Source organism: Macaca mulatta, chromosome 7 (assembly GCF_049350105.2).
Source record: "Macaca mulatta isolate MMU2019108-1 chromosome 7, T2T-MMU8v2.0, whole genome shotgun sequence".
In the NCBI taxonomy this organism is placed as follows: domain Eukaryota; kingdom Metazoa; phylum Chordata; class Mammalia; order Primates; family Cercopithecidae; genus Macaca; species Macaca mulatta.
The window spans coordinates 18,965,866-18,991,853 of NC_133412.1; the positions used below are offsets into that span (position 1 = coordinate 18,965,866).

Sequence of the window (25,988 nt, forward strand, 5' to 3'; positions counted from 1 at the left end):
CAAAAAAAAAAAAAAAAAGAGGGGAGACAGACCTTTTTCAGCATCTTCATTCCTTGGGGCAGCTTGACCTCTAGCAAGACTGGCAGGGACCATGGTGCAAGGAGCATGGTCTGCCTGTGACCTGAACTGGAAATCCAGTCTATGTGATGATATTAACCTGAGTTCCTGGTTAACATTTTATAGTGGCCGAGCGCGGTGGCTCAAGCCTGTAATCCCAGCACTTTGGGAGGCCGAGACGGGCGGATCACGAGGTCAGGAGATCGAGACCATCCTGGCTAACATGGTGAAACCCCGTCTCTACTAAAAAATACAAAAAACTAGCCGGGCGAGGTGGCGGGCGCCTGTAGTCCCAGCTACTCGGGAGGCTGAGGCAGGAGAATGGTCTAAACCCGGGAGGCGGAGCTTACAGTGAGCTGAGATCCGGCCACTGCACCCCAGCCTGGGCGACAGAGCAAGACTCTGTCTCAAAAAAACAAACAAACAAACAAACAAAAAAAACCAAAAAAACCTTTTATAGTGACCCATCAAATATGCATAAAAACGTAAGAAAGCCCAGGTATGGTGGCTCATGCCTGTAATCCCAGCACTTTGGGAGGCCGAGGCAGGTGGATCAGGAAGTCAAGAGATCGAGCCCATCCTGGCCAACATGGTGAAACCCCGTCTCTACTAAAAATACAAAAATTAGCTGGGCATGGTGTGGGGAGCCTGTAACCCCAGCTACTCCGGAGGCTGAGGGAGGAGAATCGCTTGAACCTGGGAGGTGGAGGTTGCAGTGAGCCTGGGTGACAAAGTGACACTCCATCTCAAAAAAAAAAAAAAAAAAAAAAGGAAGGAAGGAAGCATGCAGTTTTAATTAATGATAAAGGCTGGTGTTTCTGTGGTCCCCATCCCTGGGAAGATCTGTGGGCTACCTTCCCAGGTTTCTTTTGTCTCTGCAACCTGGTCAAGGGGTTCAGAGTTGGGGAGATGAGTAGAACTGAGTGGCTTTGTTCCACTTTTTCCCCTAACCCTGACAGAGGGCCCCATACATCACAGCTGTTAAGATGATCACAGCTTCTCTGAGGGCAGAGTTCACTTTATTGCTTTCTTTCTTGGTGTTTTGCTCCTTTCTTTCTGCTTTGTGTCCTTTCTTGGCCTGGTTGACTCTGGATATATCATAGATTCTTTCTGAATCTTCTTCTGTATTTGTTAAATGGGGTTAAAACCCTTCTCTGGCCTTTTCACTAGAACACAACAAAAATCAAATCAGCTTTCATTGATAAGAGAGCTTTGTATACTACAAACTGTAAGTATCAATTGTGATGACCATAATCTAGGATTAAATTGCATTCCCTAACACAAAAACTTTCTATACCTCAGTAGGATAGTCAGAGAGGATGCTATTAGCAGGTTTTCAGAAATTCTTTTTTTTTTTTTTTGAGACAGAGTTTCGCTCCATGCTGGGTTGCAGTGGAGTGATCTCAGCTCACTTCAACCTCTGCTTCCCAGGTTCAAGTGATTCTCCTGTCTCAACCTCCAGAGTAGCTGGGATTACAGGCGCGCCCCACCATGCCCGCCTAATTTTTTATATTTTTAGTAGAGATGGGTTTTCACCATGTTGGCCAGGGTGGTCTCAAACTCCTGACCTCAGGCAATCCACCCACCTCACCTTCCTAAAGTGCTGGAATTACAGGCATGAGCCACTGAGCCCGGCCTGTTTTCAGAACTTCTTTATCTCCTAGGCCAGCCAGAAACATTAGTGAGAACTTGGAAAACAACTGCTGCATCTCTGGGGTTGACATAAGGTCTGTCCCCTCAGTGAGTCTTATTTCCTGCCCTATGAACAGCGGCCCACCTCATGGATTCACAAGTCACAGCCTTGCTCTTCCTTTCATTCAGGTGAGCAGGTAGTCTCAGGCCAAACCCTCCAAAGGTTATGAATTCAGGTTCTGGATACCCATCTAGAATCAGTCTACTTGGGCCTGGAACATTTGGAGCCCATGTAAATACTGAGTGTGTGTGGCGTGTGTGTGTCTGTATAGGGAGGATGAACTTAAAAATGCTATGGAAATAACAGAGTAGCAAGGAGGACCTTCTGTCTGATTACAGTAAGATAATTCTAAATTAATAGCAGAGGGGAATAGGAAAGATGACTAAGAGAAAAGCTAATTTCTGATAGAAACTTGGGGAGCAAAATCTATGTAGCTAAGCAGTGGCTAAGAGGGAATGAGACATGATGTAAAATCTGAAGAAGAGGGGTCCTGGTTTTAGCTTAGCCCAAGAGGCAAAAGTAATAGAATAAAACAGACTTCTACAATCTGTAGATTTCTTCTTGTTCTGCTAGAAAAGACAGAGTTGGCGGGGGACAGTGGAGTGTTTAGGACTACATGGAACCTTCTTGAAAACACATGCAGATAGCTTAAGGACAGACAGCATGACCACAAGTCTTCAATCTGTGATTTACTTGCACGTGTGGGTGTGTGACATCTACCTCTGACTGGAAACAGCAATTGGAAGGTGGCCTTCGTCTCTCAGAAGAGTGCCTGTTCCTATGTGAGGAGCATCCAGGACTTCAGCTGGATGACAGTGGGAAGCTGTTGATGTAGCGGCTTTGACAGCTTCAACTCATGTCTGCTTTGGTGTCAGACACTCCTGATCTTTCCTGAGCTTTCACTCAGTACAGTAGGAAAAACTGTAGGCTTCTCTTCTCAGTAAATGACTAGATATTGCCATTCATCACTCCTCTTAAGTCTACCCATAAAGAGTGAAGAAGCATGTCAGAACTTACCCATTGGTCCTGAACTAACCTCCTCTGGAGGTCTCTCAGTTGGCCATGGTTTAGCTCTCTGTCCTCATCACGATGAGGAATTAGTCTTCCCTTCGCATCCACCAGGAGGAGGTAGAGGGCATGCCCGCCTGGGTGATGCCAGGACCGGCGCGCTTCACAGGGGTTTGTAAGCACCCCCCAACCTCCCTTCCTTTTCCTGGCAGCAAATAACAGAGGTTAGTGAGGATCAGTCTTGTCTCCCTGAGTGGGGAGGAGGGAAACGGGGGAAGGGAGACAGCATATCAAAATGCACTGCCAAAATGAAAATGAAGAAAAAAAAGAAAAAAAAAAAAGATTTCTGTGGCACATGGTGCTACTGAGGGAGAGGTGATCACAGCCGCCACCCATTTCAGGAACAGTTCCCAGCGTTGTCTGTAGGCGGATTCACATGACACATTCTTAAACCCAATTCCATTCTGTGTTGCATTTGCTCCTTGTTTGCTTCTCAGGAACAATGTGTCTCTACATCTTTGTATCTAAGTTTGATTCTGAATGAATTGTCTAGCTGAATATCCAGGCTGCCCGGCTCGTAATGCATTTGTGCCAGTAGCCTTTTGAGTCATGAAACCCCATCAACCCAGCTCTCTGCATCTGCACGTGACCTGGAATACCTGGAGAGTTACTAAGAAGTTGGATGTTCTTCACGGTGTCTCGATGTGAAAAAAATACAAATACGTATTTCTGGAGGAAGTAATACCAATGATGCAAATTTGCCTGGAAACTATTCTGAACCCAACTCTTCTTCCTGGGAAATGAAATTTTGGTTGTGGCATTTTTTGATTGATGTCTCTACATGAGGAGGTTTTTGGCTTTTTAGTGTTGCTGCTTTTCTGTTCTCACTCCTCTAAGAATCTTTGCCAAAATACCACTGACATTTGAGGAAGAGAATAGAGACAGTTTGGTTTCTTGCTTGTAAATTCCTCTGTTTCCTTGGTGATGTAAATAATTATGGAATATATAAAAAGTTTTTAGCAAATTCAAATTTTGGTTTGAAAAAAACAGGTTTTGTTACCTGGTAAGGGCTACAGGAGCAATCTCAGAGAGCTAGAAACTGTCTGTTCCTCCTTAACTCTTTTTATTATTATTTTTAAATTTTTAGTAGAGTCAGGGTTTCACCATGTTGGCCGAGCTGGTGTGGAGCTCCTGACCTCAAGTGATCCACCCACCTCAGCCTCCCATAGTGGTGGGATTACAGGCGTGAGCTACCACGCCCGGCTGTGTTCCTCTTTAACTCTTTTTAAATTAGAAAATCTGGCTGGGCGCAGTGGCTCACGTCTGTAATCCCAGCACTTTGGGAGGCCAAGGCTGGCGGATCACCTGAAACCTGGAGTTCGAGACTGGCCTAGCCAACATGGTGAAACCCTGTCTCTACTAAAAATACAAAAAAGTTAGCCAGGCGTGGTGGTGGGCGCCTGTAGTCCCAGCTACTTGAGAGGCTGAGGCAGGAGAATGGCGTGAACCCAGGAGGCAGAGCTTGCAGTGAGTGGAGATCGCGCCACTGCACTCCAGCCTGGGCGACAGAGCAACACTCTGTCTCGGGGGGAAAAAAAAAGTTTCAGTAAGTCTGCCCAGGTGTGTGGCTGGTGTACGGCCCTGTCAGAAGACAGCCTAGAATAATTCTCTGCCATCTTCAGCTTTACTAGGAGAATCCTGTCCAAAGGGCAGACCCAGAGTCCAGGAATGTGAAAGGAAGGGCAGAATCACCTCAAATAGCCCGAAAGGACTGAGGAATTCCACACATCTGGACTGTGGAATCTTCAAAGGGAGAGGTTCTATTAGCAGGAGAAAATAGAAGGCTGCTGGTCTGAAAGAAGGCTTACTCCACTTGCACCCTCAGAGGCATACTTTTCACTCTGGCTGTTCTAAACTTTTATATTCACTCAAGTTCCCAATTTCCCCTCTTCCTTTTCCATCAGTTACTCTTTTATTCTTGGCAAATCACCTTATCTCCTTTCTATCCTGTGGGTAGAAATATGAGCACTACCTTTTTTCTTTTTTTTTTTTCTTTTTGAGACAGGGTCTTACTCTGTTACCCAGGCTGGAGTGCAGTGATACGATCATGGCTCACTGCAGCCTCCACCTCCCAGGCTCAATCAATCCTCCCATCTCAGCCTTCTGAGTAGCTGGGACTACAGGCACACATCACTATGCCTGGCTAATTATTATTATTATTGTTTTTTGTAGATCCGAGGTCTCATCATGTTGCCCAGTCTGGTCTCTAACTGCTAGGCTCAACTGATCCTCCCACCTTGGCCTTCCAGAGTGCTGGGATTACAGGTGTGAGTCACCATGCCTGGCTGAGTATAACAATTTATTAGCTGTGTGACCTTGTTAAAGTCACCTCACTTCTTGGTGACTTTGTTTCCATAACTGTAAAATGGGGATAACAATAGTATATACTTTAGGAGGTTGTGAGGATTAAGTAAGTTAATATATTACAAATTGTTTAGGCTACTAAATGTTAGGTCTTATGATTATTACTGAGAAGACAGATCAATGATATGAACTCCATTATACAAATTCCTCTCCACCTAAAAAATACCTCCATCATTACCTACCACTTCTTCTCTTTCTACTTCAGAGCAAATGACTGTCTTATTTTCTTTTTTCTTTTTTTTTTTTTTTTTTTTTTTTTGAGACGGAGTCTCTGCCGCCCGGGCTGGAGTGCAGTGGCCGGATCTCAGCTCACTGCAAGCTCCGCCTCCCGGGTTCACGCCATTCTCCTGCCTCAGCCTCCCGAGTAGCTGGGACTACAGGCGCCCGCCACCTCGCCCGGCTAGTTTTTTGTGTTTTTTAGTAGAGACGGGGTTTCACCGTGTTAGCCAGGATGGTCTCGATCTCCTGACCTCGTGATCCGCCCGTCTCGGCCTCCCAAAGTGCTGGGATTACAGGCTTGAGCCACCGCGCCCGGCCTTATTTTCTTTTTTCTTTCTTTTTTTTTTTTTTTTTTTTGAGATGAAGTCTCGCTCTGTCGCCCAGGCTGGAGTGCAGTGGTGTAATCTCGGCTCACTGCAAGCTCTGCCTCCCAGGTTCACGCCATTCTTCTGCCTCAATCTCTCGAGTATCTGGGACTACAGGTGCCCGCCGCCATGCCTGGCTACTTTTTTTGTATCTTTAGTAGAGATGGGGTTTCATATATTAGCCAGGATGGTCTCGATCTCCTGACCTCATGATCCACCCACCTCGGCCTCCCAAAGTGCTGGAATGACAGGCATGAGCCACTGTGCCTGGCCCTTTTTTTTTTTTTTTTTTGAGAAGAAATTTCACTCTGTCACCCAGGCTGGAGTGCAGTGGTGCGATCTTGGCTCGCTGCAACCTCTGCCTCCCCGGGTTCAAGTGATTCTCCTGCCTCAGCCTCCCAAGTAGCTGGGACTATAGGCGCCTGCCATCATGCCTGGCTAACTTTTATATTTTTAGTAGAGACGGGGTTTTGCCATGTTGGCCAGGCTGGTCTCAAAACCCTGACCTCAGGTGATCCACCCGCCTCGGACTCCCAAAGTGCTAGGATTATAGGCATGAGCCACCAAGCCTGGCCTACTGTCTTATTTTCTAAATTGGTGCTCTCCACCTGTGTCTTGATTCTATCTTCTCCTGTCTCCTTAAGGGAACTTATTGCATGATTTATTTTCTTCTTCACATTTTAAATTGGTTCCTTTGTCCTGGCTCCTTTTTCTCATCTCACACGCATTCAGGTCTCTCCCATTTGGAAAAGGCCTCCATACGACCTCACTCTCTTTAAGCTACTGTCCCATTTTTTTTCCTCCTCCTTTTACTGCCAAATACTGTGTGCCTCCATGTCTTCATGACTCATTCTCTCATTATTCCTCTGCCATCTGGCTCTTTCCTGCAACACCCCACTCTCGCATAGCTGTGCCTATGGTCATCCAGCTCTAAATTCAAAGAACTTAAAAAAATGTTTAAGAGATGTGGTCTTACTTTGCTGCCCAGGCAGGAGTATAGTGGCTATTGACAGCCACAATTACAGCTCACTGCAGCCTCCAACTTCTGGGCTCAAGCAACCCTCCTGCCTCGGTCTCCCCAGCAGCTGGGACTATAGATGCACATCACTGCACATGGCTCCAAAGGACTTTTCTTGATTTCTGTTTTCCTTAGCCTCTTTGCTGTGATCAATATTGCTGACCATCATCTGCTATGAGAAATCCTCTCCTCTCCTGGCCTGTATGCAAGTCTGCCGTGCTGCTGCTTCCCCTCTCCTGTGGCCTCTTTGTCTAATGCCTCTACAGGCTCCGTTTAATTCTTTCCGCTCCTCAGCTGTGGGCATGGAGAAAGTTTTGATGGCCAACCTTTTGATTTCTTTCTTTCTTTTTTTGGGATGGAGTCTTGCTCTGTTGCCCAGGCTGGAGTGTGGTGGCGTGATCTTGGCTCACTGCAACCTCCACCTCTTGGGTTCAAGCAATTCACCTGTCTCAGCCTCCTGAGTAGATGGGGTTAAAGGCACACACCACCACATCCGGCTAATTTTTGTATTCTTAGTAGAGATGAGGTTTCACCACATTGGACAGGCTGGTCTCGAACTCTTGGCCTCATGATCTGCCTGCCTTGGCCTCCCAAAGTGCTGGGATTACAGGTGTGAGCCATCTGCCCGGCCCTGATTTATTTCTATACTCATACTCTTTGATCTTTTTCTCATGCCTTATTAGATCTCTAAATGTCTCCTGAATAGTCATCTTTCATCTTTCTTTTTTTTTTTTCTTCAAGACAGAGTCTTGCTCTGTTGCCCAGGCTGGAGTGCAGTGGTGTGATCTCAGCTCACTGCAACCTCCGCCTCCTGAGTTCAAGTGTCTCTTGCCTCAGCCTCCCGAGTAGCTGGGATTACAGGCACTTACCACCACACCCGTCTACTTTTTCTTTTTTGAAATAGAGTCTCACTTGATTGCCCAGGCTGGAGTGCAGTGGCACGAACTCAGCTCACCACAACCTCCGCCTCCTGGGTTCAAGAGATTCTACTGCCTCAGCCTCCTGAGTAGCTCGGAATACAGGCACACACTACTGCGTCCAGCTAATTTTTTTTTTTTTTTTTTTTTTCTGAGATGGAGTCTCACTCTGTCACCCAGGCTGGAGTGCAGTGGTCGGATCTCAGCTCACTGCAAGCTCCGCTTCCCGGGTTTACGCCATTCTCCTGCCTCAGCCTCCCAAGTAGCTGGGACCGGCACCTCGCCCGGCTAGGTTTTTTATATTTTTTAGTAGAGACAGGATTTCACTGTGTTAGCCAGGATGGTCTCAATCTCCTGACCTCGTGATCCGCCTGTCTTAGCCTCCCAAAGTGCTGGGATTACAGGCTTGAGCCACCACGCCTGGCCAATTTTTGTATTTTTAGTAGAGCCAGGGTTTCCCCATGTTGGCCAGGCTAGTCTTGAACTCCTGACCTCAGGTGATCTACCTGCCTAGGCCTCTCAAATTGCTAGGATTATAGCCGTGAGCCACCATGCCTGGCCTTGTCCTTTGTTGTTCTTTGTCCTCACTTCCTCAGCTTCCTCATATATCATGCTTACTCCCACTTGTTTTGGCCACACTAGGCAATTTTTTTTTTTTTTTTTTGAGATGGAGTCTTGCTTTTGTCGCCCAGGCTGGTGGGCAGTGGTGCGATCTTGGCTCACTGCAATCTCTGCCTACGGGGTTCAAGTAATTATCCTGCCTCAGCCTGCTTAGTAGCTGGGATTACAGGCGCCCGCCACTGGGCCGGCTAATTTTGTACTTTTAGTAGAGATGGGGTTTTGCCATGTTGGCCAGGCTGGTCTCGAACTCCTGACCTCAGGTGATCCACCCACCTCGGCCTCCCAAAGTGTTGGGATTACAGGCGTGAGCCACCACACCTGACCCACACTGGCCTTCTTTTAGTTTCCTGAAGGTGCTGTGGCATGTTTTTTTTTTCTCCCCCCGGTTATTGTTAACTTGCATTTATCTTTATCTTTAAAAATTGAAATATAATTCGCTTACCACACAATTTACCCTTTTAAAGTATGTAATTCTTTAGTATGTGTGCAACTGTTACCACTATCTCATTCCAGAGTATTTTCATTGCCTCAAAAAGAAACTCCATATCCATGAACAGGCACTCCACTTCCTCTCTGCTCTCCCCACCACCCCCTGGCAATCACTAATCTATTTTCTGTCTCTATGCTGTAGGCTTTGGAACATGCTGTTCCTTCTGCCTAGAACTTTGCTATCTTGTCGCCTAGTCAACTCTTGCTCTTACCTTCAGCTCTCACTGCCAGCTCCCTCGACTGGGTCAGTTCTCTTTACTTTATGCTTCCATACAAATATGTACCACTTTGCAGCATTTATCACAAATTGTAATTTTATATTTATTTATGGAATTATTTGATTTATGTCTGTCACCCCAATAAGTGACATGATGGCAAAAACTATATATATATATTGGTAGGCATTCATAAATGAATAAAATTTGCCATCTCTGTCTGTTACACAGCTTCACTTGAATGTAGTGGTAGGCCACCCGACACAGCTAAGACAACATAAATGGTTTTTCTCTGAAAACCGATTCTCCTTCAGCCTCCCCGATTTGATGATGCTTCTTCATTCTCTAGGGCACACAGGCTTCATTTCTTGGAGACATTTGACTCTTTTTCTCTCTCCTGTCTCCCACATTCAGTGCTCTTCAAATTCTTCAGTCCTTTGGATGCTTGTACTCCAGCCTTTCGCGTAGTGTCCTTAGTGCTCAGTTAACATGCAGTGTAACTTTTGGAAGTATCTGCTCTAGAGAGGGAAATGGCTGCAGCCACGAGGCTAAGTGAGCCTTCAGGGACTGCTAGAGGAGTGAAAGAGAAACAGAAAGAGAAAAGGAAATGTCAGAGGATGCCAGTGGATGGAGACCTAGGACACAGCCATACAACAGAGGGCTGGAGAATACTTACCAGTAAAGTAACGAGAGAAGCAAAAGGAGACCCTGACAAATGTACTGTAATCCATTCACCATTTACCAAGTATCTGTTACTTGCCGGGTACTTAGATTATGGTGATATGAAGATGAATCAGAAGTTGTCTCTTTGCTGAAGGAAGTCAGGGTCTAGTGAAAGCAGAAGCATGTAAACAAATACAATACAATACAATACAATACAATACTTGGTAAGTATTATAATAAAAGTATTCACAAAATATTCTGCAAGCCAGAGGAGGTGGTGGCTAAGACTCTCTCAGGACAGGGGTGGGTAGAGGTGGGTGTCACAGGATGCCTGGGACTTTTTAGCAGCCTGAGGTCGGAAGGAGTGACATACCGAGAAGACAGAACAACCTCAAGAAGCCGGGGCCCATATGGAACTTCAAATCATTTTGTTTAATTTTAGTGTAAAGAAGGGAATATTGACCAGGCGTGGTGGATCACTCCTGTAATCCCAGCACTTTGGGAGGCCAAGATGGGTGGATCACGAGGTCAGGAGTTCAAGACCAGCCTGGCCAAGATGGTAAAATCCTGTGTCTACTAAAAATACAAAAATTAACTGTAATCCCAGCCACTCGGGAGGCTGAGGCAGAGAATTGCTTGAACCTGGAAGGCAGAGGTTGCAGTGAGCTGAGATTGCGCCACTGTACTCCAACCTGGGTGACAAAAAAAAGAAAAAAAGAAGGGAATATCTTGGGAATTCAGGCTGGGGTGACTTTGTGTTTGTGAAGGGTCTCCTAAGAAGCTATGGAGGTTACTCTTTATTCTCTAGCTAATGGAGAGTTACCAAATGTTTTTTTTTTTTTTTTTTTTGAGACGGAGTCTCACGCTGTTGCCCAGGCTGGAGTGCAGTGGCGCGATCTCGGCTCACTGCAAGCTCCGCCTCCCGGGTTCCCGCCATTCTCCTGCCTCAGCCTCCTGAGTAGCTGGGACTACAGGCGCCCGCCACCGCGCCCGGCTAATTTTTTGTATTTTTAGTAGAGACGGGGTTTCACTGTGGTCTCGATCTCCTGACCTTGTGATCCGCCCGCCTCGGCCTCCCAAAGTGCTGGGATTACAGGCTTGAGCCACCGCGCCCGGCCCCAAATGTTTTTTTTTTTGAGACAGAGTCTTGCACTGTCGCCCAGGCTGGAGTGCAAAGGCACGATCTTGGCTCACTGCAACCTCCGCCTCCCCCGTTCACATGATTATCCTGACTCAGGCTCCCGACTAACTGGGATTATAGGCACACACCACCACACCCGGCTAATTTTGTATTCTTAGTAGGGACAGGGTTTCACTATGTTGGCCAGATTGGTCTCTAACTCCTGATCTTGTGATCCGTCCTCTTTGGCCTCCCAACGTGTTGGGATTACAGGCATGAGCCACCGCGCCTGGTCTTTTTTTTTTTTTTTTTTAAATCTACTTCATTAAGGCATAATTTATATACAATACAATATATAGATTTTAAGCATACAGTTCAGAGTTTTGAGAAATGCCTACATTTGTATAACCATTACCCTAATCAAGATAGATAATTTTTTTTTTTTTTTTTGAGACAGGGTCTAACTGTGTTGCCCAGGCTGGGGTGCAGTGGTGTGATCTCAGCTCACTGTAGCCTCAACCTCCTGGATTCAAGTGATCCTCCCACCTTAGCCTCCCCAGTAGCTGGGACTAGAGGTGTGTGCCACCACCCTGGCTAATTTTATTTTTTGCAGAGATGAGGTCTCACTATGTCACCCAGCCTGGTCTCAGACCCCCAGGCTTATGTGATCCTCCAGCCTCAGCCTCCCAAAATGCTGGGATTATGGGCATGAGCCACTGTGCCTAGTTGATAAGAACATTTCTATCTCCTCTAAGTCCTCTTGTGCCCCTTTGCCATTGATCCTGCCTCTTCCCACAGGTAATACTGATGTGATTTCTTTTTTTTTTTTTTTGAGACGGAGTCTCGCTCTGTCGCCCAGGCTGGAGTGCAGCGGCGTGATCTCGGCTCACTGCAAGCTCCGCCTCCCGGGTTCACGCCATTCTCCTGCCTCAGCCTCCCGAGTAGCTGGGACTACAGGCGCCCACAACCGCGCCCGGCTAATTTTTTGTATTTTTAGTAGAGACGGGGTTTCACTGTGGTCTCGATCTCCTGACCTTGTGATCCGCCCGCCTCGGCCTCCCAAAGTGCTGGGATTACAGGCGTGAGCCACCGCGCCCGGCCTACTGATGTGATTTCTATTCCCATATGTTTTAGTTATAGATTGTTATATCTGTAGATTGTTTTGTCACCCCAAAACCCAGTGGCTTAAAATAATAAAAATCATTGACTGGGCGCGATGGCTCACGCCTGTGATCCCAGCACTTTGGGAGGCCGAGGTGGGCAGATCACAAGGTCAGGAGTTCAAGACCAGCCTGGCCAAAATGGTGAAACCCTGTCTTTACTAAAAATACAAAAATTAGCTGGGAATGGTGGCGGATGCCTGTAATCCCAGCTACTCGGAGGCTGAGGGAGGGGCATTGTTTGAACCCAAGAAGTGGAGGTTGCAGTGAGCTGAGATTGTGGCATTGCACTCCAGCCTGGGCGGCACGAGACTCTGTCAAAAAAATAAAAATAAAAATCATTTATTTGCTCATGATTTTGCAATTTGGTTATGGTTTAGCGGAATCAATTTGTCTGCTTTGTGGGTCAGCTGGGGTAGCTTGACTGGGGCTGGAAAATTCACTTCACTCACATGGCTGGAGAGTTGGGATAGGCTCTTGGCTGGGAGCTCAGCTAGAGCTGTCTTCCATGTGGCTGTTTGGGCTTCCTTACAACATGGTGGGTAGGTACCAAGAAGGAGAAAGTTGAAGTTACCACTGCTTGTAAAGACTAGACCCAAAACTGGTACAGCATCACTTTAGCTGTATTCTACTGACAAAAGCAGGCACGAGCCTAGAAGAAATTCAAGGGGATGGAAAAATAAATTCCACTTTTCAATGGGGAGAGTGACAAAGATGGGCCATCTTTATTCCACCACATCATAGATTAATTTTGTCTGTTCTAGAATGTCCCACAGAATGGAATCATACTGTGTATTAATACATGTCTGGCTTTTTTTGCTCATTATGTGTTTTGAGATTCATCTATATTGTTTTTTCCTTTTTTTTTTTTTAAACTAGAGATGGCTGGGGGGGTCTCACTATGTTGCCCAGGTTGGTCTTGAACTCCTGGGCTCAAGTGATCCTTCTACCTCAGCCTCCCAAAGTGTTGGGATTACAGGCCTGAGCCACTGCACCCAGCCATTCATCTATATTGTTGATATATCAGCAGTTCATTTCTTTTTATTGTTGAACTCCAGAACTCCATTCTTTTTTTATTGTTGAATATAGTCCATTGATAATCAATTTGTTTACTCATTTATCTGTTGATGGACATTTGAGTTGCTTCTAGTTTTTGGTTATTATGAATAAAGCTGTTATAAAATTTTTAATACTATAGTTTTTTTGTGTGTGCTGGGCACAGTGGCCCAGGCCTGTAATCCCAGGACTTTGGGAGGCCGAGGTGGGAGTATTGTTTGAGCTCAGGAGTTCCAGACCAGCCTGAGCAACATAGCAATACCTTGTCTCTACTAAAAATAAAAGAAAATTTAGCTGGATGTGGTGGTGCACACCTGTAGTCCCAGCTACTTGGGAGGCTGAGGCTGGAGGAGTGCTTGGTCCTGGAGGTTGAGTGCGCAATGAACTGTGATCACACTACCACATTCTAGCCTGGGCAACAGAGCAAGACTGTCTCAAAGAAGGACATGAAGTTTTTTGTGGATATATGTTTTCATTTCTCTTTAGTAAATACCTAGCAGTTAAATTGCTAGGTGATAGACTAAGTATATGTTAAATTTATAAACAATTGTCAAGCTGTTTTCCAAAGGGTTGTACCCTTTTTTTTTTTTTTTTTTTGAGATGGAGTTTTGTTTTTCATTCAGGCTGGAATAAAGTGGTGCGATCTTGGCTCACTGCAACCTCTTTCCTCCAGGTGAAAGTGATTCCCCTGCCTCAGCCTCCCGAGTAGCTAGGATTATAGGCGCCTGCCACCACGCCCGGCTAATGTTTGTATTTTTTAGTAGAGATGGGGTTTCGCCATGTTGGCCGGCCTGGTCTCGAACTCCTGGCCTCAGGTGATCCACCTGCCTTGGGCTCCCAAAGTGCTAGGATTACAGGTGTGAGCCACTGCGCCCGACCGATTATACTATTTTTTAATAGAGATGGGGTTTCACTCTGTTGTCCAGGATGAAGTAAAGCAGTGCAATCCTACCTCACTGCAGCCTGAATCTCCTAGGCTCAGGAGATCCTTCAACTTCAGCCTCCTAAGTAGCTGAGACCACAGGTGCACACCACCACTCCTGGCTAATTTTTAAATTTTTTTGTAGAGACGGGGTCTCACAACTGCCTAGGCTGAATTGTAGCAGTTTATACTCCCAGCAGGAATGTGTGAGAGTTTTAGTTGCTACAAATCCTAGCCAACACTTGTTATTGTCAGTCTTTTTATTATTCATTTATTTATTTTTGAGATGGAGTCTTGCTCTTGTTGCCCAGGCTGGAGTGCAACGGCACAGCCTTGGCTCACTGCAACCTCCCCTTCCTGGGTTCAAGTGATTCTCCTGCCTCAACCTCTGTAGCTGGGATTATAGGCGCCCACCACCACAACTGGCTAACTTTTGTATTTTTAGTAGAGACGGGGTTTTACCATGTTGGCCAGGTTGGTCTCGACTTCCTGACCTCAGGTGATTTGTCCACCTCAGCCTCCCAAAGTGCTGGAATTACAGGCATGAGCCACCATATCCAACCTTGTCAGTCTTTTTAATTTTAGACATTGTAGACGGTGTGAACTGGTATCTCTTTGTGGTTTTAATTTGTATTTCCCTATTAACTGGTGGTGTTAAGCATGTTTCATATGTTCATTGGCCATTTGTAGATTTTCTTTGGTAAAATGTCAGTTCGTTTACTCATTTAAAAAATATTGGCCATTGAACACTTTCTGTTTTATGGAATGAATTATTACCTGATTTTAAAACTGCAATAAAGTCAATTGAATTCTTTAAAAAAATATATTGGCCAAGACTATACTTTCAGGAATAATTTTTTTAGTTTGTTACTAGAGAAGTTTCTCTGAATGCATACAGCAAAACATGTAATAAGAAAAAAAGGGGGCCGGGCATGGTGGCTCACGCCTGTAATTCCAGAACTTTGGGAGGCCGAGGCAGGCAGATCATGAGGTCAGGAGATTGAAACCATCCTGGCTAACATGGTGAAACCCCATCTCTACTAAAAATACAAAAAATTAGCCAGGTGTGGTGGCGGGCGCCTGTAGTCCCAGCTACTGGGAGGCTGAGGCGGAGAATCTCTTGAACACAGGAGGTGGAGGTTGCAGTGAACTGAGATTGCACCACTGCACTCCAGCCTGGGTGACAGAGTGAGACTCCATCTGGAAAAAAAAAAGAAAAAGAAAAAGAAAACAAAGGCCTGTAGGCTGGGTGTGGTGGCTCATGCCTATAATCCCAGAACTTTGGGAGGCCGAGGCAGGTGGATCACAGTGAGTTCAGGAGTTTGAGACCAGCCTGACCAACAAGGTGAAACCTTGTCTCTACTAAAAATACAAAAATTAGCCGGGCATGGTGGCAGGAACCTGTAATCCTAGCTACTCAGGAGGCTGAGGCAGGAGAATCGCTTGAGCCTGGGAAGCAGAGGCTGCAGTGAGCTGAGATTGCGCCACTGCACTCCAGCCTGGGTGACAGAGCAAGAATCCATCTCAAATAAAGGAAAAAAAAAGAAAAAGAAAAAAACATATTGGCCAGCCTGGGCAACATGGCCAAACCCCATCTCTGCAAAAAATACAAAAAATTAGCCAGGGGTGGTGCTGCATGCCTGCAGTCTCACTTACTAGGGAGGCTGAGGTGGGAGGATTACTTGATCCCAGGAGGTTGAGGCTGCAGTGAACTAAGGAGCTGTGATCTTGCAACTGCCCTCCAGCCTGGGTGACAGAGTGAGACCCTGTCTCCAAAAAAAAAAAAAAAAAAATTGGATTTCTGCTTTATTATTATTATTACAGGGTTCTTTTTTTTTTTTTTTTTTTTTTTTTTTGAGACAGAGTCTCATTGTTGCCCAGGCTGGAGTGCAGTGGTGGCACCATCTCAGATCATTGCAACCTCTGCCTCCTGGGTTTGAGTGATTCTCCTGCCTCAACCTCCCTTGTAACTGGGATTACAGGCTCCTGCCACCACACCTGGCTAGTTTTTTCTTGTATTTTTTTTTTTTTTCTTTTGAGAGGAAGTCTCGCTCTTGTCCCCCAGGCTGGAGTGCAATGGCTTGATCTTGGCACACTGCAGTCTCTGCCTCCCAGGTTCAAGTGATTCTCCTGCCTCAGCCTCCAGAGTAGCTGGGATTACAGATACCTGCCACCACGTCCGGCCAATTTTTGTATTTTTAGTAGAGATAGGGTTTCACCAGTTTGGCCAGACTGGTCTTGAACTCCTGACCTCAAGTGATCCACCTGTCTCAGCCTCCCAAAGTGCTGGGATTACAGGCATGAGCCACTGTGCCTGGCCATTTTCCTGTATTTTTAGTAGAGACGTGATTTCACCATGTTGGCCAGGCTGGTCTCGAACTCCTGACCTCAAGCGATCTCCCGCCTCAGCCTCCCAAATTGCTGGGATTACAGGCATGAGCCACCACACCCAACCTATTACAGGGTTCTTAATATATTGTGGATTTTTGTCCTTTGTTAGATATATGTATTGTGACTACATGTTAATGAATCAGAAGTCTCAATATTAAAATATTAATTATTCAAGAATTGATCTGTAGATCCAATGCCATTCCACTAAAAATCCTAGCAGGATTTTCATAGAAGTTGATGAGCCAATTCTAAAATTTATATGAAAATGCAAGGGCCAGGCACGGTGGCTCACGCCTGTAATCCCAGCAATTTGGGAGGTCAAGGCAGGAGGATTGCTTGAGCCTAGAAGTTTGAGACTAACCTGGGCAACATGGTGAGATTCCTGTCTCTATAAAAAAATTTTAAAAATTAGCCAAGTGTAGTGGTGTATAACCACAGCTACTTGGGAGGCTGAGGTGGAAGGATTGCTTCAGCCTGCAAGGTCCAGGCTGCAGTGAGCTGTGTTCATGCCACTGCACTGCAACCTGGAATAGCCAAAACAGTTTTGAAAAAGATAAGTTGAAGGACCTAACTACTGACCTCAAGACATATTATAGTTACAGAAATCAAGGCAGCATAGCTGCAGTCAATGGACAAATAATTAGATCAGTTGAACAGAATACAACCTAGAAATAGACCCAAATATATACAGACAACTGATTTTTGACAAAGGTGTTATGTTATGATGGACCAGCCTCTAATAATGGACCCTTATCTATCAGGTCACACTCAATAGAGATTGCATGTCATTGAATATCATGATTCCTACCTCCAGGTGTTCACACCCATATGCAATCTCTCTTGGGTGTGGGCTGATAGGTGTCAGAGGATGTCACTACTAGAGTTAGGTTTTTTTTTTTTTCAGACGGAGTCTTGCTCTGTCACCCACGCTGGATCTCAGCTCACTGCAAGCTCCTCCTCTCAGGTTCACGCCATTCTCCTGCCTCAGCCTCCTGAGTAGCTGGGACTACAGGCACCCGCCACTTCGCCCGGATAGTTTTTTGTATTTTTTGGTTTCATCGTGTTAGCCAGGATGGTCTCGATCTACTGACCTCGTGATCCGCCCGTCTCTGCCTCCCAAAGTGCTGGGATTACAGGCTTAAGCCACCGCGCCCAGCCTAGAGTTAGGTTTAAAAGAGACTATGGCTTACATTTTGGGGTCATTGTTTCTCTCTTGGATTGTTTACTATCAGTAATGCTAACTGCCATGTTGTGAGGCAGGCCTGTGCAGAGGCCTATGGGGCAGGGGACCAAGGCTTGCCAAGAAGCACAAAGGAGCTTGGAAGCAGACTCCCCTCACATTGAGTCAAGCGTTCAGTTGAGACTACAACCCTGGCCAACAGCTTGACTGGAACCTCATGAGACACAGTGAGCCACTGGCACCCAGGTATGCTGTGCCCAGATTCCTTAACCACACACAAAAAAATGAGGTAATAAGTATTTGTTTTTTTTTTTTTTTTTTTTTTTTTTTTGAGACGGAGTCTCACGCTGTTGCCCAGGCTGGAGTGCAGTGGCGCGATCTCGGCTCACTGCAAGCTCCGCCTCCCGGGTTCCCGCCATTCTCCTGCCTCAGCCTCCTGAGTAGCTGGGACTACAGGCGCCCGCCACCGCGCCCGGCTAATTTTTTGTATTTTTAGTAGAGACGGGGTTTCACCGTGGTCTCGATCTCCTGACCTTGTGATCCGCCCGCCTCGGCCTCCCAAAGTGCTGGGATTACAGGCTTGAGCCACCACGCCCGTCCTGTATTTGTTGTTTTAAACTGCTAAGTTTTAGAGGTAATTTGTTATACAGTAATAGATAACTAATACAGATGTCAAGGTACTTCAAAGAGGGAAAATAATGTTAAACAAATAGTGTTGGATCAACTTGACATCCTTATGAAATAAATGAATCTCAACCCCTACCTCACACCATACACAGATTATTATTATTATTATCATTTTTTTTTGAGACAGAGTCTCACTCTGTCACCCAGGATGGAGTGCAGTGGTGCCATCTCAGCTCACTGCAATCTCCGCCTCCTGGGTTGACACCATTCTCCTGCCTCAGCCTCCCAAGTATCTGGGAGGCTGGGACTACAGGCATCCACCATCACGCCCGGCTAATTTTTTGTATTTTTAGTAGAGATTTCACCGTGTTAGCCAGGATGGTCTCGGTCTCCTGACCTCGTGATCGGCCTGCCTTGGCCTCCCAAAGTGCTAGGATTACAGGCATGAGCCCCCGTGGCCAGCCTTTACGGATATTAATTTGAGGTGGATATTAGACCTAAATGCAAAACAGAAAACAATAAAAATTATGCAAAAAACATAGAAGAAAATGTGTACAACTTTGGGATGAGCAAAGGTTTATTAGGTAAGGCACAATAAGTACTCACCACAAAATAAAAAGTTAATACATTGGAAATTATCAGTGTTTTATAAAGTTTATTTTTATTTTTAAAAGTAACAATTATTTTTATTATTTTTTTGAAGCAGGGTCTCACTCTGTCACCCAAGTTGGAGTACAGTGGTGTACTGATGGCCAACTGTAGCTTCAACTTCCCGGGCTCAAGCGATCCTCCCGCCTCAGCATCCCAAGTAGCTGGGACTGCAGGCATGCACCACCACACTTGGCTAATTTTTTTGTTCATTTCTTTTTTCAGATATGAGGTCTTGAAATTTTGCCCAGGTTGGGCTTGACCTCCTGGCCTCAAACCATCCACCCACCTTGGCCTCCTAAAGTGCTAGGATTACAGGTGTGAGCCACCCCACCCAGCTGATTATGAATAAAACTTTTATAAACATTTGTGTGTAGGCTTTTGTGCAGACATATTTTCAGCTCATTTGGGTAAATACCTAGGAATGTTTTTGTTTTTGTGTGTTTTTTCTTTGTTTTTAGATACAGAGTCTCTCTTTGTTGCCTAGGTGGGAGTACAGTGTTGTCATCATAGCTCACTGTTAACCTCCAACATGTGGGCTCCTGTCTTGGCCTTCCAAAGCATTGGGCTTACAGGCATGAGCTACCACATCTGGTCTAATACCTAGGAACGTTATTGCTGGGTAGTATAGTAGGACTATACTTCATTTAGCTGTATAAGAAACTACCGAACTGTCTTCCATAGTGACTGTATGATTGTGTACTAGTAATGACTGAGTGTTCCTGTTCCTTTACATCCTCATCAGCATTTGATGTTGGCAGTGTTTTGGATTTTAGTCATTCTAACAGGAGTGCAGTGGTATCTCATTGATTATTTTCTAATTTGAAAGCTGTGGTAAAATATACATACATAAAACTTACGTTTTTTTTTGAGATGGAATTTCACTCTGTTGCCCAGGCTGGAGTGCAATGGCATGACCTTGGCTCACCGTAACCTCTACCTCCCGGGTTCAAGCAATTCTCCTGCCTCAGCCTCCCAAGTAGCTGGGATTGCAGGCATGAACCACCATGTCTGGCTAATTTTGTATTTTGAGCAGAGATGGGGTTTCTCCATGTTGGTCAGGCTGGTCTCCAACTCCTGACCTCAGGTGATCAGCCGGTCTCGGTCTCCCAAAGTGCTGGGATTACAGGCGTGAGCCACCGTGCCTGGCTTTTTTTTTTTTTTTTTTTTTTTTAAAACAGAGTCTCACTCTTACCCAGGTTGGAGTACAGTGGCTTGATCCTGGTTCACTGCAACCTCCGTCTCTCCCAGGTTCAAGTGATTCTTGTGCCTCAGTCTCCTGTGTAGCTGGGATTACAAGCCACCATGCCTGGCTAATTTTTGTATTTTTAGTAGAGACAGGATTTAGCCACATTGGCCAGGCTGGTCTCGAATTCCTGACTTATGGTGATCCACCTGCCTTGGCCTCCCAAAGTGCTGGGATTACAGGTATGAGCCACCGTGCCCGGCCTAATGGTGTTTGACTTATTTCACATAGCTTAATGTCTCCCAGGTTTATCTATATTGTCGCAAATAGCAGTGGTTTCTTTTTTATGGCTGAATAATATCTCTTTGCATATACAATTTGATATTCTCAAATAAACTTGAACATTTTCATTGTCATTATAGTGGAATACTTCTATATTTGTAGGGTCTCACAGAGAAAAATGTTTAACTAGTGTAATGGTGGAGGAAATGGAAAGTAGGTATTAAATTTACAAGACATTTAGACTGCCGGGCGCAGTGGCTCATGCCTGTAATCCCAGCACTTTGGGGGGCCAAGGTGGGTGGATCACGAGGTCAGCAGTTCAATACTAACCTGGCCAGGATGGTGAAACCCCCGTCTCTACTAAAAATACAAAAAAATTAGCCGGGCATGGTGGTGGGCGCCTGCAATCCCAGATATTCAGGAGGCTGAGGCAGAGAATTGCTTGAACCCAAGAGGCAGAGGTTGCAGTGAGCTGAGATCACACCACTGCACTCCAGCCTGGGTGATAGAGTGAGACTCCGTCTTAAAAAAAAAAAAGGACATTTTGGCTGAGTGCGGTGGCTCATGCCTGTAATCCCAGCACTTTGGGAGGCTGAGGCGGGTGGATTACTTGAGGTCAGGAGTTTGAGACCAGCCTGGCCAACATGGTGAAACCCCATCTCTACCAAAAATATAAAAAAATTGGCCCGGTGTTGTGGGGCATGCCTGTAATCCCAGCTACTTGGGAGGCTAAGGCAGGAGAATTGCTTGAACCTGGGAGGCAGAGATTGCAGTTGCAGTGAGCTGAGACTGTGCTACTGCACTTCAGCCTGGGCAACAGAGTGAGACTCCGTCTCAAAAAAGAAAAAAAAAAAAGAAAGAAAAAAAAGACATTCAAATGTTGGAAGCAATAGAACTCTGGGATCAAGTGATTGTGGAAAATAGATGAAAAGGGTCAGTTGAGGATAAGATTCGTAGCCTGGCAAACTTACTGGAATGGTGGTGGTATTGCCCATTTAGAGGAATGCTATAGTACTTGTGTGTGGTGGTGAAGGGATGGATAATTAGTTTGGCTTTGGAAATGCTGAGTTTCGGATGTCTATGGGAAGTTCTGCCTAAGCGAATCTCTCCCTTTTTTAAGGGTAAATGATGAAGCTAGTAGAGGTTCTATGGAACCACTGGAAGGAGGCCGGGAAGACAGCATCTGAAATATTGTTATGTAAGTGAAGAGTGAGTTTTGAGGTGTCTTTACTTTGAGATATTTATATAAAAATTTTCAGTCTCCTTGAAGTTCATGCACAAGTGCCCTCTCTAATCCTCTATCAGCATTATTTTACTGCAATAATGTCTACAGCTCAGCATTTTTTTTTTTTTTTTTTTTTTTTTTTTTTTTTTTTTTTTGAGACGGAGTCTCGCTCTGTCGCCCAGGCTGGAGTGCAGTGGCGCGATCTCGGCTCACTGCAAGCTCCGCCTCCCGGGTTCACGCCATTCTCCTGCCTCAGCCTCCCGAGTAGCTGGGACCACAGGCGCCCACAACCGCGCCCGGCTAATTTTTTGTATTTTTAGTAGAGACGGGGTTTCACCGTGGTCTCGATCTCCTGACCTTGTGATCCGCCCGCCTCGGCCTCCCAAAGTGCTGGGATTACAGGCGTGAGCCACCGCGCCCGGCTTACAGCTCAGCATTTTAACATGTTAAGAAAAAAAAAACTGAAATGAAGGTGGGAGACAATGTAAATATATATACCAACAGATGGGGAGTAGTCACTAAGCAGTCCAAAAAAGATCTGTGGTATATGAATCTGTTAGTGTTCCTCTAGCACTGTCTAGGGGAGAAACAGAATAGCAGAGGAAAAAAGATTCAACAATGTGCTGTATTGCACAGAGTACAGGGTGCTAGTTCGAATGCAACCTTACCACTAACTAGTACTCACATTCATAGAGTCCATCCTATTTATCAGGGATTATGACAGGTATTCTAAATATTTTGATCTGAGAATCATTATGACAACCCAAATACAATCCAGGCAGGGCATGGTAGCTCATGCCTGTAATCTCAACTACTTGAGAAGCTGACGCAGGAGAATCCCTTGAACCTGGGAGTCGGAGGTTGCAGTGAGCCAAGACTGCACCACTGCACTCCAGCCTGGCCAACAAGAGCAAAACTCCATCTCAAAACAAACACACACACACACACACACACACGCACACGCACACAAAGACAAGCCAGGCACGGTGGCTCCCGTTTGTAATCCCAGCACTTTGGGAGGCTAAGGTGGGCGGATCACAAGGTCAGGAGTTCGAGACCAGCCTGGCCAACATGGTGAAACTCTGTCTCTACTAAAAATACAAAAATTAGCCAGGTGATGTGGCGTGCGCCTGTAATCCCAGCTACTCAGGAGGCTGGGGCAGGAGAATTGTTTGAACCCAGGAGGCGGAGGTTGCAGTTAGCCAAGATTACACCATTGCACTCCAGTCTGGGCAATAGAGTGAGACTCTGTCTAAAAAACAAACAAACAAACAAAAACAAAGACAATCCAAAAGTGGCCTCAATTTGCAGTTAAAGGAACTGAAAATCAAAAAGTTCAAAAATGGGTGGGCATGTGGCTCACGCCAGTAATCCCAGCATTTTGGGAAGCCTAGACAGGCAGATCACCTGAGGTCAGGAGTTCGAGACCATCCTGGCCAACATGGTGAAACCCCATCTCTACTAAAAATACAAAAATTGCCAGGCATGGTAGCAGGCGCCTATAATCCCAGCTACTCAGGAGGCTGAGACACTACAATTCCTTGAACCTGGGAGGCAGAGGTTGCAGTGAGCTGAGATTATGCCTTTGTATTCTAGCCTGGGTAACAGACTGAGACTCGGTCTCAAAAAAAAAAAAAGTTTAAAAACCTGTCACCACAATCAGAGTGCAGGAAGTATAAGAGCTGCAAGTTGACATGGATCTGTCTGACTTCAAACCTTGGGTTCTTTCCACTACAGCCAATATGTCCCAAACCCAGTTGTGCATAACAATTGCCTGGAGAACATGTTAAAATATGTTTTTCCAGATTCCCACTCAAGACTGACTCAGAAAATGGTAATACTAGTATGGCACTTTTCTCTGAGTTGTTATAAGGATTATACATAATGAATATTAGAATGTTTTATAAACTTCAAATATAACATCATATGCTTACAATTTAATGCTCTTTATTACACATGATCATCTAATACCCTTTCTTTTGATTTTCTAGTCAGGGAATAATTTTCTGATAATTAGGCTTATGAAGTACCTTGAAATTAGAAAAGGGTGCCACAAACTATATTTTGGCTTAATAACCACATTATAAATGGATACATTTAATTTTTAATCTATAAATAAGAACTCTTGAGCTTGACCATCGCTAGTCAAATTCTTCAAGCTTAATCATCTCTTTAAGAATTGATGAAATCGTTCTGAAATCGGCAAAGCTGAAGAATGGAGTTCAAAGCAGAAAAGGTGTGAATTGTTTTAAGTGGGGGTTTCATGGGAGTAAAATATTAGGTTTTGGCCTGAAGGGCAGTTTGTGAATATGTTACAAAGTTAATTGGTTCTGATGCCTGACCACTTTTTCTGAGTTAGGAGACGGTGTTTTTTTTTTTCTCGTTTCCAATATACCGTATCTCGTATGAGGTGGAACCAGTAACTGTGATACAGGCATGTCCCTGCCTCCTTTAAAACGCCGCATGCTCTTATCACCCTGCTTTCCCCAACAGTAGCAGTGAGTTTAGCAAGAAAGGGCTCATCTTCTATCCCAAGGGAAATTCCAAGTGCCATTTCCACTCTCATGTGGGGCTCCTGGTAAGTTGCATTTAAATTAGCATTCTTTTTCATTGGCCAGGAAAGGCTGGCAGTTCATTTGTAGGCAAATACCCTTGCTGTTTTTTTTTTTTTTTTTGAATCTTTACAAAGTCACTCAGCAGGCACACACTTAACGCTTGCTCCGTGGAGAAAGGTTAAACGGTTTCCCCAAGACCACACAGATCAAACAAGTCGGGGAGGAGGGGCTCAAAGTGCCTGGTATACCTCGCCACACTCCCATAATTACCCAAACCGTCTCATTCCAAGCCCAAGGATCGGGCTTTCAAAGGGGACACGAAAGGAACGCCCGGGAGGTGAGCGCCAGGAGATCGGGAGAGGTGCCTTTCCCGGCATGCTCTGCAGCACACCGAGGGGCGCCAGGCGTATCCCGGCGTGCATCGGGGAGCGCCCAAGGGCGATGGTTCCCGGCTCCTGGAGAGGCGCGCGAAGTTAAGCCGGTAGGTGCGAGCTTCCTTAGCTTTGAACCTCTGGTTTCTCGTTTCCTCTTTATGAGTTTAATTCCATAATGGCAGAAAAGGATGGCCCTCTAACTACCCTCCCTCTCCGCGTGCGAACGACTCGGCGCCGCTTCGAGCTCGGTGCCAGGTGATTAGCGGGTAGGGGCGGGCCGGCGACCAGCACGTGACCCGAACTGGCAGCCAATGACTAGCCGGGTGGTCCAGCAGCGCGAGGATTCCGGGACCCGCGAGCGGAACGGCGCGTGGGTCGGTTGCTGTCGGCCCTGGCAGGTACGCGCAGGCGCTTTGCTTGCCACGCGCTACGCCCGTCCCCACGCGCCTGGTGGCGTGTTCTTGGCGCGAGGTGTTAACAGTCTGGGTGTTTTTGTGAGTTGGGGGGAAGGAGAAGGTGGCGGGGAGGGGGCTGAGGCGTCACGTGGACGCCACAGCCAATCTCAGGCCGAGGCGCACCCACAGCTTTCCCCGGCGCCCCGGGGTGCGACGTGTTCATTGAGGTTCGACCGGGCCCTGACGGCCTGAGCGCTCTTTCGAAGCGCGTGTGCGGCCCGTAAATTCTGGCCGCGGCTTTTCGCGGCGTCCTGCTCCGCGGCAAGCACAGACGACAAGTTCTCAGCAAAATGGCTGCTGGAAAGAGTCGCCAAGCAGGGGGAGCGCTGGGGCCGCGTGAAGGTCACATGACGAGGTTGGCAGCGCGTGCTGCTGGCGCGGGGCAGGGGGAGGGTGGGGGGGGCGTGGCGGGTCACGTGCCTTCGACTGCGCCGGCCTGTGGTTTTCCAGCGTCTTTGCTGCGGTCGGATTGCCTGTTTTTACTCCTCCCACCTCGAAGCGTGGCAAGCGTCGGTGAGAAGCTGTGTGGTGTACTGGGATGAGCCGAGATCTGGGAATTCGGAGGCCTGGGGTCCAGGCCTTTGGCTGGTTTCATCTTTCCACTCTCGTCTTCCATTTCTCATTCAGCTCAGTAGAGGAGATCACCTCTTAAGGCCCCTCATACGGCCTCTGACTTCCTCACTTCAATTTCAATGCAGAAAAAAAAAAATTTAACAAATTCTTAACAATTATAATGAGACAACCGCCCCCCCCCCAAAAAAAAAAAACCCACAGCCTCTCCCCTCTCAATCTTTACAGTGATGTGGGAAACCTGGTAGAGGTAATTTGTTATAATATTCTGGGCATGTCTCTCCATCTTTATCATTCCCATTTATACTTTATAGGGGCCCACGACCTCATTTGAAAAATACTGTCTTTTAGACATCTAATCCCTATGTATTTTCTGGGAGGAAATCAAAAGGTAACTACTATTGTCATAACTGTGGAGATGGGGAAATAGTAGTATTTAAAGGGAAATGCTGATCACCCATAACGCTGACTAGAAGGGCCTAGAAGTCTTCGTTTCCACTTGATGGGCTAGCTTTGTAAAATTTTAGAGACCTGGTAGCCTGTGGCAT

At 46.1% G+C, this 25,988-nt stretch overlaps 1 protein-coding gene across 4 annotated transcripts in view; it reads left to right on the forward strand.

Annotated features, from left to right (window-relative positions):
• Positions 1-24,447: 24,447 nt before the first annotated feature.
• The window catches only part of MGA (MAX dimerization protein MGA), a 168,581-nt gene continuing 167,040 nt past the window's right edge, over positions 24,448-25,988 (forward strand). For 2 of the 4 annotated variants that reach the window (XM_028850767.2, XM_077939142.1), the window contains exon 1: positions 24,448-24,813. The gene's annotated coding sequence lies outside the window, so the exon portion shown is untranslated. The remainder of the gene's footprint in view (positions 24,814-25,988) is intronic. The other 2 variants (XM_077939135.1, XM_077939141.1) reach the window with 1 other exon arrangement.